At 34.9% G+C, this 16,283-nt stretch overlaps 1 protein-coding gene across 1 annotated transcript in view; it reads left to right on the forward strand.

The window, feature by feature from the left end:
• The first annotated feature begins 2,850 nt into the window (after window positions 1-2,850).
• The window catches only part of CTNNB1 (catenin beta 1), a 39,379-nt gene continuing 25,946 nt past the window's right edge, over window positions 2,851-16,283 (forward strand). The window contains 1 exon segment of the mRNA XM_020987352.2: window positions 2,851-3,040. The gene's annotated coding sequence lies outside the window, so the exon portion shown is untranslated.

Consider the following 16,283-nt stretch of genomic DNA (forward strand, 5'->3'; position numbering starts at 1 on the left):
CAATTTGTGAGGGTTAGAGAACTAAAAAACATTTGAGAATGACCATTATACAGTTGGCAAATAGCAGTGAATTTAAAGCCCTCAGACAGGACAGCGTAATGAATTTAAGAATAGATTTGGGCACTTAACGCACGTTAGGAATATAAATGTGCTAGTGTAATTGGAAAATTTTTTTTTGAACACCAATCAGGGCATATTGAAACTTAGTAACACATTTGTTAAAATCTGTCTTATATTCCATCATTATGTTTTAGAGATAGTAACTTACTGCTAGTTTTCAGTAAAGGAATAAAATTTAATTTGTGCTTTATGTATTTGACTAGAAAAGGGAGAAGATGGGCTGTAGTCACAATTTAACAGAGCCCAATTAAATTGCTTCCTGAATTTCATTTTAAATTAAATATAAATTTGAGAATGTGGACTTAAAAAAGCTTTTTGTTGAAAGATGAGAATTGGTTTATCGGGTTAAGTAACATTCTACAATAACTAATAGTAAAATGTTACTGTATCTAATAAAAATTGTTGCTTGTAACAAGATGTAATTGTATTATAGAAGTCAAATGACCCCTAGTAAAATACTAGCCACCTGTCTTGTAGCAGACAACTGTAACAGTTTTTTAATTTAGTTGTATTTACTTGGTGTTTTCCTGAAATCTCTTGGCTGCTTCTAATCTGGTAGATACAAATATGGTCAAAATACTAGTTATGAATTATTTGCTTAGACAACTTTCTATTCCTTTGTATTTCTCTTGATGGGAAGGGGTTAATCTGAAACACTCTTTGAATTCTGAGAATAACTTAATTGAACTGGATTACATTTATCTAGTACTTTTGTTTTGAACAAAGCTTTTTTTTTTAGCTCAGATCGGAACAAGAGATTTTAAAGCTTTGCCCCCACCCTCTGACAAAAAACCTTTGTGAAATTGAGAACAGGCATCATAGTTGTCTCTACATTTAGGAATATAAATGTTCTAGTACAAAGGAAAATTTTTTGTTGCTTAGCAGGCCAGAGTTTTTGTAGTCCTAGGAGACTTAATACTATTTCATCTGTCATCTTTGTATTACTGTTTATCTTCATCATTAAGAAGAGGGGGGGAAATGTTGTTGGGGAGATTAATTTTATTAGGACCATAGTCTCTTAGGAGAGATAGAAATTTCAGTGTCAGATCCTTTAAGCATATTGTCATATTTATTTCAAGTAGGCTAATTGTATATGTTGGATTGTGGCTTATGTGAGGGCCCTTCTCCTTTCCTCCCATTCAGGTTGCTGTAAAGTTGAGAGTATTATGTTTATTGGTCAATGTGGGTGCCCTCCAGTGGCCAGAATAATACCTATTTCTGAGAAGGTAGGTATTGAATAACCTGGTTTGTCATGAACCTTTGTACCAGTGAGATCCTATCAATAAACTAAATTGAAATAAGTAAAAGCTACTCACTTAAAATCTGACTTTAAGCATTTTGATTTGTAACCTGTGGCAGTAACTATTACTTTTCTTTAGACCTAAATGTTAGTGCTGTGTGACTCTTCCTATTCTAAATACTTACATGGATTATGAGTTCATGATAGCTGAGGTGGTACAACTCATTTAAACATTATCAATATTGCTTCTCTAGAATCAGTGTTTAGAAAAAGGTGTAAGTAGGTGAGAATTAGGAAGTTTTTACCCAGATTACTCAATAGAATAGACCACTCTACTTTAGTATATCTTAGTCTTCAACCCTAAATCCAAAAAAGCATGTAAAATGCATGAACTAATTACATATTTAATACTAAACTATAAAGTCAGGTGGTTTTTTTTGTATTTCTCTAGTTTCCTGTGTCAAATTTCACACTCTGTGTCAAATTTCACACATCTGTTAAATATTTTATTTTTGTAAATTATATTCAAGACAGAATCAAGGTTTGTTTAAATTAACCTGCCTTTTTTTTTTATTAGAAATGTATCAGATTTTCACATTGTCAAGTAATCTAACAGCAAAGCCAAGATTTATGGAGAGTCTTTTAAATTTAAACTGTGCTTAAGTACAAATCCATTGAAGATGCTTTTTGAGGTGTGTACCACGACTCACTGTACTTAGTGCTCCTTATGGAGGATTCTAGCCCTCTTTGACTTAAATTTTATTGAGGGAGCATACCTATGAAAATAATATAGTAACATCTGATGAAGTGTTTCTAATGCACAGTTAGCTTGAAATTAGTGTAACAGTTTTATGTAAGCTGCCTATCTTGCCACTGGAAGCAGATGGCTGTGGAGGAGAGAGTGGGGCTGGTAACTTTGCATGCCCTGCCTCACTTAAATCCAGTTCACTTGCAAGTCACGGCATCACCTTCTTGATGTCATGGTCCTCTTTGAGGACAAACAACAACAACGGTGTGCTTCTAAATAATACCTTATATTTAAAGTGCTTTCCTCATTAGAACTTTGTATTGTTTCCATTCAACAAATGAAGAGACAGACTCAGAAGGGAAGTGACATGTCCCTAAATTTGTTATTAAAGAGTGGAGAATGAAATTCAAGTCTTTAGATTCCAAATCCTTTTCCACTAAATTTAACATTAAGTGTCTACTGTGTGCTAGGTGTTAGGAATATTCTGATAATAATAAAATGGTCCCTACCTTTAAGAAGGTTATATTCTCTTGCAAAGAATCCTACTCTGAATTACTGAAGTGCAGCATTGAACATTTAATAGATGTAGAACCTGTCCTATCTACCTTTTAGGATTTTCTTAAGGGTTATTGGTCAAAGGTAACTTATAACATCGTCTTAAGATTTGTTGTTCAGTCATTATAAATCGTGTCTGACTCTCCATGACCTCATTCAGGTTTTTCAGGGTCACACATCCACTAAGTATCTGGGGCCAGATTTGAACTCGGGAAGATGAGTCTTCCTGACTCCAGGCCTGGCACTCTAGCCACTGATGCTTTATATCACCAGTTTTCTGTGTGATCCAGAGACTGCTCCCTCGCCTCCCAAGGAGTCCCTGAGACCCTTTCACATGGATCCATGGGATCAAAAAGTATTTTCACAATAATACTAAGGTATGTTAATTTCTCATATAGTAAATACTGATTGAGATAACCCACATAAACAAAAGCTCTCAGTGGTCCTCTGGAATTTTTAAGAGTATAAAGGATCTTGAAACCAGAAAGTTTGAGAACATATATTTTTTATGATTAGTATAATATATGATTAATAGGGTCTTTATTGTATAAACACATGTTATCTATAAATCTTAATTGATGAACAATTTGACTGTAATAGTATATGTCCATATATAAGGTATGACTAAAATAAAGCTGCTTTTACAAACCATGCCAAATAGATGTTATTTCTTTATAGGCACAGAGTCAGTAGTTATTTGCTAATGCTGACTGTCTAGTGTCATTTTTTCGCATAATTTTTTTTGTGTGTAATAAGAATAAGAAGGCAGAGTTAAGATGATGTAGGAACCTTATAAGTAAGAGATACAGCAGTTCTTGTTGGCAGACTTAAATCTAGGTTCATAGTGAACATAAAGTGATCACCTTCTTTTGATTGGTATATGGTGGCCTAGGGAAGGTAGGTGGAAAGGAAGGGAAATTAAATCTTTTTTTTTCACCAGTCATATTTTTGAAAGGTAGTGTGGTCTAGTGGCTAGAGAGTTATCCTTGAAGCCAGTTAGAGCTTGGTTAAAATCCTGCCTCTGCACAACCTGGATGTATGACCACAGGGCAGTTTTAAGCCTGTAAATTGCAGAAGGATTGACCTGTATTGATAGAGTAAGTTACCTCACCTGAAATTTCCTTAACTGGAATGAAATCACAGGTTTGGTCTCTATCCTTATATATTAAAATTCAAACGATTGAATTACTATTTATGTCTTTCATGTTGTGTTAACATTCATAAATTATTTGAAAAGGAGGCTCCTAAATTAGTCTGAAACTGTAGGAAAAAAATTTGTAGAAAATATTCTGAAGTTATGCTTTATTACTTTTTTGTACAGCCTTTGAAGAAATAATGCTGCTCCCACGTTGAATTCCTTTTAGTTTGTAATTTGTGGCTGGCCTGTTACTATATAACCAAAATGTTTAGTATCCCTAGCAATTCTGTATTGTAAGAAGAGGGACTGTACCTGTGATTTCATTGGTATAGGGGACTTTGATGAGGAAACTTAGATCAATGCATGTCTGCACCTTCTCTGCAGCATAAAGTCTAACCCTGTACATAGAGAGACTGAATGTCTTCAAACTCCATCCTCCTGAGTTTGAAACAGGTTCCATCTACTTCACTACACCGCCTCTCATACATTCTAAAATTAAAATCTATCTTTCTATTTATTTATTTGCCTTTTTGGTGAGGCAGTTGGGGTTAAGTGGCTTGCCCAGGGTCACACAGCTAGTAAGTCCTGTCTGAGGTCGAATTTAAACTCAGGTCCTCCTGACTCCAAGGCTGGAGCTCTATCCACTGCATCACCTAGCTGCTCCCAAAATCTCTTAAATTTTTGTGCTGAACTTTAATTATAAAAATTCAGTACAAATGGCTTCCTACTTAAATTGAGGTTAAATTTAAGCCCTCCTAAAATGTATTAACATTACTTGTTGAAGACTTAGATTTCTTCTTAGGAGTATTTGTTATAGTGTTTTCCTAAATAGAAGGAGTTGTTCAATCAGCAGGTATTTGTTTTTATATACATCATAGCAGTTCTTTGCTTCTTAGTTGTGGCAGTCTTTTTTGCAAGGCAGTATAGTTCCATATGATAATTTGTCTTGATCTAATGGTGTAGATTCATCAGAATATAATTTACCACTTGATTCAGGGGCAAGGGAGAGGATAACTTGGGTTGGAATTGGTCGTGGGCATCCAGTGCTGTTCTAAAACCCTATTTGTATCCCCAGTATTTTTTAAAAAACAATTTTCAAGACTATATGACCCATCTAAATTTTAGTGTTTGAGGTGAACACAGATTATGTGAAAGATACTTAAAATGATTACTACTCAGTGTGCCCTGTTGGAATGAATAGCTATACATATATTTATGTTTTATCTTTTAATCTCAGAATTCTAATAAATCGTTAGGCTTGCAAATACTTTAAACTATCCCTCTCCGAAGATTTGCCATGGCTCCTGCCAAGACTATCTCCTCCTCAATTTCTTCCCATTCCATTTCTTTTTCTTTCCTTAAAATTTAAGAAATCAATAATGGAGACTGTTACTGGAAAATATTTTTATGCTATGTTTCTCAGGTATTTTTATGAACATTAATTTGCTTGCCAACCATTTTGTTAATTAAAGATGGATTTAATAAGGATTGGAGCTGGAAGAAACCATAGAGGTGAAACGTTGGCCAGGTAGTGGCCCATGGCAGAATGTCAAACACCATGGGCCACATACGGCCCAAACACTCCAAAATGCAACCCAAACCAGATTAAAATGTAATTGGGAAGCATTTAATGAAATAAGAATATAATAAAACATAGGTTAATAATTATGTTTTAAAAATATGTGACCCATAGAGATCCTCATGTATCATTTAGTGTCCCATTTCTATTGGAGTTGGACACCATTGGCCTAGTTTGCGGCAACTCATTATGGTATTTTAAAAGAATAACCAATTAAGCATGTTTTTTCCCCCTAGGTCTACTATGTACAAGGCACAGTGGTACTTTAAGGATTGTTTATAATCTACCAAACTGTCCTTATTATGAATTAGTAAGGCTACAGTGTACTGTGTACTACATAAGTTGACATGCCCCCAGAATTTCTAATTGAAAGCTCAAGATAAGTATATGGTGTTGGAAATCTTAGGCTTGCTACTTACCTTATTTTTTAAGCTTTTTTTTTAAAGATGTGTCTGAGTAAGAATTCCTACAAAGGAAAGTAACAAGTGGACAAGTTGCTTTCATTTTAATTTCCATTTCTCTTCCAAAAGCAGCTAAGAATAGCAGATAACTGATAAGATAATAAGGTACAGTTCATAGACTTTAGATATTTTAGCTTAACTTTGGAAATTTTGAAAGTAATTATCTATTTCAGTCAATTTAGTGAGCTTGCTTGCTATATTAATGATACCACTTCTGTATTTTAGGAAATAGTGTAAAAATATCACAACTTTACCTCTTCACAAAACAGTAGCAGCTTTTTTTTTTTAAATAAAAATGTAGTTTTCTTGTTACACATTTTTTCATGATCTACAGCGCCCTTTCTCATCACAGTATAAAAGATAACATAAATACTGCTGCTTAGGATGATTTGCTAACTCCTAGGGGACATGGGTTGTTTTATTGAATATGATTTAAGATTGTGGAACACTGTTATTGAGTACCAGGCATTGTTAGATGAAACTATTTTAGCCTAATCTTATAATAATAACATGTATTTTATGCTTAATTTGTAAAAGCTTTGTAATTGGAGTTGAGCATTACATTTTTTTTGAGAAACTAGTTTGATACCTTTAAAGGTAGATTTATTTCAAGAGATCACTGAATCCCAAAATCTTAAACTCACAAAATTTTAGAATTGGACATAATTTTAGAGAACATCTAGTCTGCTTGCCTCATTTTTATACATCCCAAATCTGAAGTCCAGAGATGTGAAGTCATTTATTTTGAAAGCTTAAGCTTTTTTTTTTTAAAGGTCTTGAGCGTAAGTGAGTGGTGTCTAAAATAACCCATTCGAGACATAGACCAAGAAGGAACCAGCACACTGGCTTCTGTGAAAATTCTTCACAGATTTTGAAGAATAATTTCACAGAATTTTGGAGTTATAAAAGACTTTGATAACCCAATATTTATAACATTCTATCTTGCAGCAAAAGGACTGGAGAAAGACTTCATTTACAAATAGAAAGAACAATTTTTAGTTTAAAATCAGAATCGCACAATTCAGTTACTTGGGAAAGATACCATTTAAGTTTTAACTTGAGTGACCTTAAATATCAAGTTAGTAAATCTCTACAAAAGAGATTTTTAAAGAAGGAATTGGTAGAACTTATTTTTCTGTATCCCTTTCTATATAGCTTAACATTTTTCTCTTTTAAAAAAATTTGGTTTAAAAATTTTTAGAAGAGCAGGTTACATGAAATTATTTAAAACCTAACATGGATACACCTCTTTTATTTAAGGCTCATACCCATCCTACTTCTCAGAAAGATTTAAGACTTACATATTAAAATAATTTTTAAGAGTTAAATTGGTAGGACTACCAGATGGAAGCAGCTTTAGGGTTTTTAAATGCGTTTTCATTGGTATGTATTAAATTATTTACATTTCACAATGTATCCTTTCCTCCACTCTTCCTGGAGATTTGTTCTTTATAACAGAGAATGAAAAAGGGAAAACTCAGTTTAACAAAATTACTTGACAGTACATGCTGTTGCCCATTTATAGTCTCTCTTTTCTGCAAAGAAGGGGCGGGGTAACTTCTCAAAGCCCTTCTTTGGGGCTAAGAAAGGAAGGAAATGTTTATTAAACATTTGCTATATGCCATGTACTGTGCTGCTAAAGCATGTTGCAAATAATATCTCATTTGATCTTTATAACAACCCTGGAAGATAGGTACTATTGTGATCTGTATTTCTGAGATAATTGTTCAAGTGACTTTCTCAGGATCACTCAGATAGTATCTGAGGCCAAATTTTAGCTTGGGTCTTCTTGACTTCAGGCCTAGCAGTCTTATCCGCTGCACCACCTACCTACCCCTAAGCTTAGTCATTATTATTTCATAGCATGCAGTTTTGATCTTCCTGTTATCATTCTGTGCATGGTTTTCCTATTTCTGCTTGCTTACTTTGTTACAAGATTTCCCATGTTTTTCTTGAGTCATTGTTTTTTTACAGCACAGTAGTATTCCATTACATTCATGGATCACAACTTGTTTAACTGTTTCTCAGTTGATGGCATCTACTTTGTTCCTAGTACTTCTCTACTATAGAAAGTGCAACTGTAGTTTTATATTAGGGTTAATTAAAAGAGAAAACAAATAGTCATAGAAGAACAGCAATATGCTGAGAGAGGCATGTGGGCACATAGTAATGTTACCAACTTGTGCCTCTTGGTTATTGATTCAGACCCATGATTATATGTTCTTTGTGCCTATCATTTGAGAGGCAGGTGGTGTTACACAATAACTATAGCTGGTCTGGAACATCAGAAGTCCTGCTTCTGGCCAGTGTCTCGATTTCTCTGGACAACTCTCAGGCTCTAACTTGCAGAACGGGTACTGAACTTTTCTTTCAAGGAGTTCCTGATAACAGTGAAATCACAGGTTCCATACCTGTCTTCATGCTTATGATCTCAAAAATGCAATTTCACACTCCCTTCTGGTTTCCCTTGTGTGCCTAATGAAATTAAGCCAAAGGCTAATTTCAGTGACTCTGCCCTAAAGCAATCGTCATTATTTTATTTTCTGCCTTGTACTTTTTAAAAAGTGAATTTGACTTTAAAAACTTAATGACACAATATATTTGGTCATAGAAATAGTGTTTTATCAGATTTTGTTTCATAAAAGGTGACTATAAATGAATAAAATTTGAACCATAATGCATACCCTAAAATTAGTATGATTACTTTCTAAGTCATAATGTATACATTTTTAGGCTTTGGTAAATACTTTTTACTCTGATGATTTCCTTCTCCCTGCCTTTCTGCCTCCCTCCCGTATTAAAAAAAAAAAAGCCACAATAACCCAAGTCAGTTATATACCTTTTCATGGTTCTTTACCTGGTAGTTGAAAATATCTAACTTACATATTATTTTCCAAAGTTTAAGAGAGCTTTATAGTTAACGAAATTGAAGGAATTACATTCTTCAAACAAAAGGCTGTTTCTGGGCAGGGACTGTTTTCCCTTTTTCTTTTTATCTCCAGCATGTAGCACAATGTCTGGCACAAGGTAAGTGCTTAATAAATATTTGCTGATTGGTGTTTTAGGCTTAAGAGCATTCTAAAAGTTACTTGTATAATTATGATTAAGTATATTACTGGTTGCTATATAAAAAAAATGTAGCAAAACAGCACCTTTCTGCGAATTGGCAGAATAAGGATTAATTGTATCAAAGGGTGTATATTTTTGATACATATTTTAGGGCCTGTCATATGACTGTCTTTGCATCAGAGGAGCTAGTATCACTGTATGTTAGAGGAGCTGGTTAGACTACTTTACAATAGAGCTAAAGGTGCACTGAAATGAAGAAGGTAAGAGAACTGAGCTGGAAGCAGAGTCTAGTTTGCTTAGTAGGGTGAGAAGTCACTTATTCCCAGGGTCCTGAGCAAGATAAAGGGATCTGTTTTCTGCTTCATAGTTCAGAAAGTGCCCTTTGGAGGGAGGCTGAGAAGCAGTCCTCCAAAGTTTCATATACTTAATCAGCCTATGTAAGTCTCATAAGCAGTCATATTTAAGTTTAAATACAATTAAAATAGGTGAGCTGAAGAATGGATGTTACGTAACTGAACAAAGTCCCAAACCTAAATACAGAGTTCTTGAGGACCAGAAGTCTTGGGCAGCTTATTACCCAGTAGCTGTTAAATAAGGCTTTTTCCTAAGGGAGCTACCCATTCAGAAATCAGCTATACTTATGGGCCAAGGCAGTTCTCTACTTTTGCCTCTGCAGTTCAGTTTTAAGCTCTTTGAAATTAGACTAATTTCTGCTTCTTCTGTATCAAGCACAATGAGGAATAATAGCTAAAACAAGTATTTTGTAGATTTGATTTGTTGAACTAGATAGATGTAAACTTAGTTATCACTTTTCCTAGATACAGAAAGAGTAGTTTAAGGAATAGGGACAACAGAATAATCTGGTGGTAAAACCCTGTACCTTTTATTTCTTGTCACAGTGTTTCATGGAAAGCCCAGCTGTTTATGTGTAATTAGTAGAAGTAGCACCACAAATTTTTTGTTTTGCAGAGCAAAGTAAATTTCTCAGGGAAGAAATGGACTCTCATCTTTCATTCTTCCGCATGCAAGACACCATTTGTATGGTAGAGAAGTTGAATGTTTTAGTTTTTGAGAAGCTTAAAATGATTTAAAAGAATTAGGGACTTGCTAGCCTTTACCTCTTAGGTAGAATAGAAAATTCATTTAGCACTGGAAACTAATTGTTGGTCAGTGGAAAAGGCCTAATTGCCCATGTAAATCCAAGTTTTAAATGTTCTGAGGGAAGTTCTGCTAAATATCTGTCTATCTATCTGTCTAACAGTATACAAAATTAGAGGTCAGACAAGAGGTGAAAGGTGTGAAAAAAGCATTCAGATTAGGTTTTAATAAACTCCTTTGAAATATGTTAGCTAACACCTCTTAAAATATTGTGAGCCATGGAAGAATGTTGAACCTTATGCTATCTGTATATAAATGTTATATGATGAACGTTGTGGTGAAGCTTGCTAGAAATGTCAGTTGATGTTCTTTTTTATTGAAGACATAATTGTTGCAGACTTGCCCAAAGGTTTATTTAACACCAAGTAAACTGGTTCAGAATTGTAACTGGTTTTAAACTGTACCCATGCATTAAAGGGATAGGAGTTGGAATGTAATCCAGTGGTTTGAGGAGGTAAGGGTGTAGTAAAACCACTTGTCTTTGAAGTTTTCTGTAGGTGAATTCCATATGTATAAGGGAGGAGGCACTAGAGTGTTGGAGACTTCCAAATGGAGTTCCATTTTACTGCAGTGTAGAAAAGTGTTGACATAGCCAACTATCTTTCATATCCACTGAAAGGATGCAGTCATGTTGAACTTTACTTATACAACATTTTATTTAGAAATAAAGCTAGAAACTTTCGATATAAATTCTATTCATAGTTATAAATATCTGAGCAAGACACTATGCCCAGGAAGTCAAGTTTTTTGAGTTGTTTATTATTATTACTGTTATCATCATCATCATCATTATAGTTGTTGTTTCTTAATTATTGAAATTGAAGCTTAGTTCTCTTGCTCTGTAAACTTTATCTCCTGTCTGGAATCACTTTTCTGTAGGAGTAATGACATACAACATTAAAAATAATGCTCAAGTTTATATTCATACTTATTTTTGCTATTAAGGATCACAAAATTTATCTTGCATAGAGTGTCAGTATTGTAGAGGCTTGTGTAATTTGGAGACTATTGAGTCTTGGGTCATATAGAATAACAGACTATGAAAAAGAGTAAGAAATAGGAAATATGTAGGCACAGAAAGGACAGCCTTATAATAGAATCATAGGGCCACTGGTTACATTGTGATAAGTGATAGGATTGAGTGTAGAAGTGGTTTGAGGAGGTAAGTGTGTACATGGGAGACTTTGTGAAAACAGAGGTCATTTGGAAGGCAGTTCGTATTAAATGTAGCCCCAAAAACTTTGTTTGCATACTATATGAATGGGGTCTTACTAGGAAGTGACCAACCAAGCAACCATAATAATACTTGGAGACTACCCATGATACATGAAAGAATGTTGTCTTGAGAGAAGCTTTATAATAAATAGCACTATAGTCATGTGTCTGTATGAGAGTATTTTGGTTTGTGCAGTAGATATGTTTTTCCTGAAAAGTTGTACAAAAAAGACTAGAATATTTTGTAGAAAATATTTCTGTAAAATAAAGGATTCTTCTATAATGTGATAACCATTTTATTTTTTTAAAGTTTTATTGGTACCTTTTAATAGCAAATTCAGTTCCCAATAGCCTTCCTTTTGATGAAACAGGCAACCTAATCTAACAAAATAGCTGAGTCTGGCAACATATGCAACTTTATGCCCCTGTAGGACCCTACCTCTCTACTTAGAGGAGGGAAATGTTTCATCAATAACCCTTTAAATAATCTTTGCTCAATTAAGAAGCTCAGTATGTAAGGTACAAATAAGACATATCTGCATAATGAAATTTCTTAGCACCTAAGTCATGCCCTATTTTATTGAGCAGATTCCTTGGGCTACTTTATGAGAACAACCTAAATTTATCTCACATAGGATGTGTCAGTATTGTGGAGTTTCTTAGCTATTTTTTACAAAGAAAAAAGATTTATATTGGCTAATTTTTTTATTTTTGAACTGTTGTGAGCCTAGTAAACATTCTGAAGGCTAATGTAGACTATTACTTGTTAAAGAAAAATATTAGAAGTTAGAGTAAATGGGAGGGAGGGTACTAATCTATATAGAGCAGTAAACTCCATTTATCACTAGGAGAGTCAAATGACCTGCATATGCCAGTCAGGAGTGTTGGGGAAGAGGGTCTTCATCTGCACTGCTGAAACAGATTCCCCCCCCTTCCCCACCACCACCTTTTTTTCCCCCCAGAGTAGGTTCTGCGCAAAGAACACTTTTCAAATGCCTACTTTGTAAATGGCAATAGGCCAAAACTGCAATAGTTTGTGCCCTTAAGGAGCTTCCTTATCCCATCCCTGAGTCCATCAGCCTCAGTTTCCTTGTCTGTAAACTGGAATACCATCTATAGGATGTTACTCATAGAGTTGTTTGGGGGATTAAATTATACAATGTACATAAAGTGTTTTAAGTGCTCCATAAATGTCAACTTTTACTATCATTTTATTGGGTTGGGAATACGAGCAATTGTGAGGGGTCAGAAAAGTCTGCAGTCAGGAGGTGGTCCCCAAGCTCAGACTTGAAAGAAGCTAGGGATTCTCAAAGGTGGAGGTGAGACAGGTTTGCATATTTCAGGCATGAGGTACACAGCCTGAATAAAGACAAGGATGGAGGTCAGTGCTAGAAGGTTAAGTCTATTAGTTGTCTGTAGCAGGAATATGGAGTGCTGTTGCTTGTCACCTCTGTCTCTTAATTTCACTGGTTTCCTTTGTCTCAGCTCAGATCTGACCTTCTGCCGGAGGCCTTTCTAGGTTCCCCCAGCTCTTAGTGCCTTTCCCTTTGTGATTACCTCCTATCTACTATCTATAACTTTGTAGTTATTTACATGTCTATCGGTAGAATGTGAGCCCCTTTAGGGCAGGAACTCTGCTTTCTTTTGTATTTCCACCCCTTGACTAAGTGCTTAGTAAATGCTTTTTGACTGACTATATGAACATTTCCATTTTATATATGTTATTTGGAATCATGGGAGTTAACAAAATTAGGTTATATCTAAATGAAACGAGTTATGGAGCAAACTCAGTGAGCTTTCAGGGAAACGTTAAAGTATTTAAGGGGACAGGAGTACATGACTTGATATTTCTAGACCTTGGACACAAAAGGATGTGGCTATCTTTAATGGAGAAAAACTACTTCTAACCTGTCCTACTTGACACAATATTTTTAAAATGTCAAAGAATTCAGTATTTGGCCTCATTGTTTTCAGGGAACTTGACATATGCAGGCTATCTAATATAATTCCTTGGAGAATTTGGTCATTGAGATCATAATATTTGTAAGGGAATGTCTAGATGACACTTGTCGTAGTTAATATTTGTAGGTTCCTAGTTCCCTAAAGCAATTTTATCTCAAATAGTTGGTCTCGATGGGTCTTGAAAGTAGATTAAACCTTTCACTTGTTTTCCTGTGGAGCAGTTTTTTTAAAAGCCTTTCTGGATAGTGCTTCTTATATAGTAAGTAGTAGGTTTCATCTTACCACTTGTTGGTGAAAGTGGGTAGCCCAAGTTAAAAAGTGCTTGAGAATTCTTGTGTTATCTTATAGTGTCATGCTACTCATGGCATACATCATATATTGCTTTATTAGTGATATGAAATAACTATTGTATATTTATTGCTGTGAATTATCTAGTGGATTCACTTTCCAAATCTTTAGCATAGTATAACATCCATAAACTGAAGAATTACAAACAAATTTCTATTTTCTTTTGTGATTTCAACACGTGGGCATTCCCTCTGCTGACACTCGCACTGTACTTTTTTGTTCTTTACTATGGCTTCTCTATAGAAGATTCATCCCAGAGAATAGGAGTCTTTCTTGGGATCATAGGATTTAAAGCGGCAAGGAACCTTGGGGATCCTTTAGGCTTCCCCTCTCTTCCATGTTTTGCAGATGAGTCCCAGGGAAGGCAAAGTGACCTGTCACACAACTAATAAGTGGCAGAGCTGGAAGTGAAGCCCATGTTCTCTGATGCCAAATCAGTATTCTTTCTACAATACTGCCGTACATTTTTTTCTATCTCAAGGGTTCTGATGTGCTCCTCCACTTGTGTCTCTAATGCTTGGTATGTGATCAACCTGTTGCCATTTTCAGTCATACACAACCCTTTGAGGAGAAAGAAGGGGACCTCTGTATGCTATAATATATTTCTGATTTTAAAATTAAGCATTAATTCTTTACATTCAAATAGAGGTAATTTTTAGTTGACGCTACACACACATTCTTAATACACAGAAAATGAATTTGGAGTATGGTACCCAGTATATTACAGTATTAGAAAAGATTTATAAACTAACCATCTCAGTGATAACGCAGGTGAAATTTCTAAAAACCTTAAAGGACTATCCTTAAAGGTAAATTTGATTGAGTGAAAACAGTATTAAGTGAAATGACATTGCACAGGGTCTTTAGCTTTGTCTCTTTCTTATTTGCCAGATGTTATTATATAAGAGTTTACTAGATTTTTGTGGAGATTTGCTTAATATACTAAGACTATAATATGATGGTTAGGGCTGCACATAACTAGTAGTGTCTCTAATGGAAACAGCTCAGAGCTGGATCTTACGGTTTGCAAGCAACTTTCTTTATATAACATGCTTGTTTGGGACTAACAACAATCCTTCTAGATTTGGATTGCAGGTATTATTCCTATTTTATAGATAAAATCATTGAGGCCCCTGGAGGTTGCTGAAGTTTACTAGGTCGCATAGCTTTTCATTTAAGATCATCTTCCATAAGTTAATATCCTGAAACCTTGTATTACTGTTCTAAAAACAAACCAAAACCAGTAGATATATGTATGTGTGTGTGTTTAAAAAAAATACCAAACACCTTTTTTTAATGGATACCTTGTGTTATGATTCAACAGATTTTTTCCAAACCCCCCCCCCCAATATAGCCTGAACTAATAATACCACTTACTCTTTGCTTTCATCATTCACTGATTAAGGGAAAGCATAACATATGCTTTACCTTTAATAGTATGGTATCAGTGTTGTCTGTTTTTTTGTCCCATGTCTTGTCTTTTAGTATTTTTCTTTACATTTATTAAAACAAAGGATTTAAATTGGATTTCTTAACAAATCAGGTTTGGATCGTGTGTGTGTGTGTGTGTGTGTGTGTGTGTGTGTGTGTGTGTGTGTGTGTGTAAAATGCTGGATCAAGAATATGTATATATACATATAGAATATTGCCATTTAATGGAACAAAGGAAATCAAGTGAAAGAAAGCTTGGTTACAGAATGAACAAAAATCTAGTTTGTTTTTTTTTGGAGGGGGGTTCAAGTTTGTAATAGGCAAGTTAAAAAAAAACTTAATTTGAAATTTGCAGTTGTGGGTAGAATCTGTGTAGTTCTGAGTAAAATAAATTTCAATGCATAGATTTGGTGACATCTTTCAACTTTTTTGGCCTGGGGGAGAGGGGGGAGGAGGTGTGAGGCAATTGGGGCTAAGTGCCCAGAGTCATATAGCTACTAAGTGTTATGTGTCTGAGGCCGGATTTGAACTCAAGTTCTCCTGACCCCAGGGCTGGTGTTCTATCCACTGTGCCACCTAGCTGCCCCTTTCAACTTTTTTTGGATCCGTTTTTTGATTCCTTGTTTTTGTCTATATTCTGTTTAGTTGAGGTGTCATGGTGCTGTTTTTGCTACATACTTCAATTGCATTCTGGATTAAGTAGGCTTTTATGGGCCCATCTTTAGACATGGACAATTTTGTTATTATTTTGGTGTATCTGTGATCTGAAATATGTGGCTGTTTCCCCCATCATTACCAACTCTAACTCATCATTCCCTGTATTGTTTTGTTCATATTCTCCCTAGGATTTCGAACTCTTGTTCTTTTTACTGTTACTTTTGAGAGTTCCAGGTCAGCATTCAGGATTTGCATGCGTTATCTCTTGCTCTCTCTACATGAACAACCTACCTTCTTTTTTAGTCAGATTTCTTAAATAGTACTTTTTATTCCACTTCTTGGTGGTTTAGGTCACATTGAAGTAGTGTCACAGCTTATGTATGTCTGCTGTATGTTTTTCCATTGACTTTTGGGTCACCTTCAGCATAGATTATGATCTTTTTAATGTTTGTAACTATTCAGTATCAGCTGGAGAATGTTTGTGTTTTACACAGGCTTTTTGTGTCAAGGAACAGCTTGGGATAGCTAAAAGACATGCACAGTTCTCCAAACGTATCCCTCCTGCTTTCTTTGTCCTTTACAGTTCTGAATGTAGCTCATCA

This window comes from Phascolarctos cinereus, unplaced genomic scaffold (assembly GCF_003287225.1).
Source record: "Phascolarctos cinereus isolate Bilbo 61053 unplaced genomic scaffold, phaCin_HiC Scaffold_1;HRSCAF=81, whole genome shotgun sequence".
NCBI classification, from domain to species: Eukaryota; Metazoa; Chordata; class Mammalia; order Diprotodontia; family Phascolarctidae; genus Phascolarctos; species Phascolarctos cinereus.